Source organism: Rhinichthys klamathensis, unplaced genomic scaffold (assembly GCF_029890125.1).
Source record: "Rhinichthys klamathensis goyatoka isolate OS25496 unplaced genomic scaffold, OSU_Roscu_1.1 h1tg000214l_1, whole genome shotgun sequence".
Taxonomy (NCBI): Eukaryota; Metazoa; Chordata; class Actinopteri; order Cypriniformes; family Leuciscidae; genus Rhinichthys; species Rhinichthys klamathensis.
The window spans coordinates 129,697-132,698 of NW_026606739.1; the positions used below are offsets into that span (position 1 = coordinate 129,697).

At 41.3% G+C, this 3,002-nt stretch overlaps 1 long non-coding RNA gene across 1 annotated transcript; it reads left to right on the forward strand.

Annotated features, from left to right (window-relative positions):
* Window positions 1-1,099: 1,099 nt before the first annotated feature.
* Window positions 1,100-2,229, forward strand: LOC130097273 (uncharacterized). Its single transcript, XR_008808283.1, has 3 exons — window positions 1,100-1,205; window positions 1,506-1,592; window positions 1,723-2,229. It is a non-coding gene; the product is annotated as an uncharacterized LOC130097273 (long non-coding RNA).
* The last annotated feature ends 773 nt before the right edge of the window (window positions 2,230-3,002 follow it).

Here is a 3,002-nt window from a genome sequence, read left to right on the forward strand (position 1 = left end):
TCATTTCACTTTTATGCTGATGACATGCAGATGTATATGCCTTTGTCTAAGAAAAATAAGAGTGCTATTGACAGTATCACAACATGTTTTGAGGAGGTAAAAGAGTGGCTAGCTGGAAATTTCCTGTTTTTGAACTCAGACAAAACAGAAGTTATTGTTTTTAACCCCTCAGAAACTAGGCAAATCTACGATTTTGACCTGGGATCTATATATTCATCTATTGCTCCCCAGGTACGGAACTTAGGTGTGATCTTAGATAGCTCTCTTAAATTCGATAAACAAATTAGTGCTGTCATCAGATCTAGTTTTTTCTATCTTCGCCCTATAGCGAAAATTAAATCTTATCTCCCTAAACGTTCGTTGAAGATTGCGATCCATGCTCTTATCAACTCGCACGTGGACTATTGTAACCTTCTTTATTTCGGTGTATCAAAGTCCCAAACGGCCAGCCAACAGATTGTCCAAAACGCGACGGCGAGATTCCTTATGGGAAAAAGGAAATTTGACCATGCCACCCCCCTGCTGAGATCCCTTCACTGGCTACCGATACATTTTAAAATTGAATATAAAATTTTAATACTGGTGTATAAATCTTTAAATGATTTAGCACCCTCTTATCTATCTGATTTACTTCACTTCTACTCTCCCACTAGAAGTCTTCGATCTGAAACGAAACTTCTTCTTCAGATACCTAAAACCCGGCTAAAATCAAGGGGAGACCGAGCTTTTGAGGTGGCTGGTCCCACACTCTGGAACAAGCTCCCACTTTATATTAGAACAACTTCCTCTCTGTCTGAGTTCAAGTCCTGTCTTAAAACCTATCTATTTTCGGTTGCTTTTAGCTTAGAATGATCATGCTGTTCTGAACTGCTTGTCATTATTTATGTCTCTAAATTGCATTAGTTTCTTTCTCTATGTGTACAGCACTTTGGTCGGCCAGTGGCCGTGTTTAAATGTGCTTTATAAATAAATAAACTGAAACTGGTATATCAGTCGAAGCCTCAAGCCCAAGCCAATTGCACAGGCAGAGTAAGGAATAATCTCTTAACATCGAAATAAATACAATAATTAATATTAGAGATATGGTTAACATTTTTAGTGCTAAAGATATTCCCCTCTCCTTGTATCCATTCTTTCAACTCCTCCATCTCGCCGAGTGCCAGGCAGCAGAGTAACAACTACTCAATCTGGAGAAAACTGTCTAGGTAAACACTGTTCTCCAAAATAATATTGAATACAGTGGCCCCATCTATATTAACACAGCAATGGTCACTCTGTTTCAAATCAATAGATTGCATCTGCATAACCATCTCAGATTTTCAATGTCAATCCATTCATGGGATTGAAATAGGTAGTGTATACCAAAATGTTGAAACATACAAATTCATGTTCAGCATGACCAGAGATTTTTTTGTTTGCCATTGTTTGGCCTTGTAGCTTGCATGCCTCGCAGCCTACCATGGTTAACAGATCACAACCATTTAATACCAATTTCTCTCCTTTAGCACCTGACCATGGGGCAGGACAGCAACACCACTGTTCACCACCTCAACTCCCTGCACCTGCATTTAACATGCGGAGAGTTACTCAAGGTAGGGACTGATTTCTGAAATATTAGTGAATAGAAAGGCCCCATGTGTATTATCAGTCATGGTTAACAGATGACTACCATTTAATTAAAAAATGTCCCCCTCTCACACCGCCCACCTCACTATGGGGCAGGAACGGCAGTCCCTCCACAACTCCCTCCACCCCCCGCACCAGCCCTCAACATGCAGCGAACAGAGGAAGCCTGTTCAAGCCTGAACTACAGACCAACATGGCGAGGGGGAAGAATGACCGATACCATTCCCTGCTCTGGTGAGCAATAACTGACAAATACTGGAGGGTCATTCTGTGCCACAGATTTTGGAAAAAAAATCCCACAACCATCACATATTTTCTTCAAACTTTGTCAATAACTTTTGTCATTAACTAATGTCAATAACTTATGTCAGTATTATGAGTAATGAGGATAAACACTGAAACGTGATATATTTTATACACTACATTTTAGCTATATTTCATGTTTGTCAACAGCGGCTGAGGTCCACATCCTTAGCCTGCTGGAAACTATTAAACACCATCAAGACCAGCTTGTGGCGAAGGTGAACTACCTCAGCAACAGGCTGAACAGCACCCCGGGGCCAGATGTCGAGATGCCTGACAATATCCAGTTTCCCCTGGAACAATGGGCTCCTTGCACGTAACTACTTCCTTACCGGAAATGCGGCCTCGTCTTTTCCGGCGCTATTCTACACTATGAGATGCGGTGTTTACAAGAGTTGCCGAAACTTACAATAACGGACGTATATCGCCTTTGTAAGTCCTCCTCCAAATCACCTACCAGCAAATTAGAGAGAATGGCTTTAAAATGTATGCCTCTTCATATATCCACGGATATGAAGGTAAGTCTATATATCTCAAACTTTATGGCTTCCGTTAGTTTGCTAGCTTACATTAGGCTAATAAACAACCCCGGGCTGACAGAATATGCGTGTTATAATGCTGTACTGTTTTCTAGTATTAGGCGGAAAATGTCTACGTTGTGTATGTACGCCTTCAGACAGGAAGAGAGCGAGCCGTATTTACCCGTTGCGGATATGACGTCAGGTTGCTATGTGCAAGGAGCCTATTGGAGGCAGTGGAGGCATTTGAACTGTTTTTAAAGGAACCGTCAAATGGCCCAGCTCGACAGAGAGTGGTGAGTTTTCTTATTTAATATGAATGTTGCCATTAGGTTTATTGATTGTCCATGATTATTGCAAATATTCTATTGAAGCAGTGGTAAGATTCTGTCAGTGAGCGACAATCTCCCTGGTTTGACATTGTGTGTAAAGGTGGCACATGTCCATGAGGGTGTTATCCAAGTACATGTTTCACGAGTTCACACTAACATACAATTAGAGGGGGTAAAATTTTATGTGTATTTGGCGTGCTGTCCGTGGGGAGGGCTCTGAGCT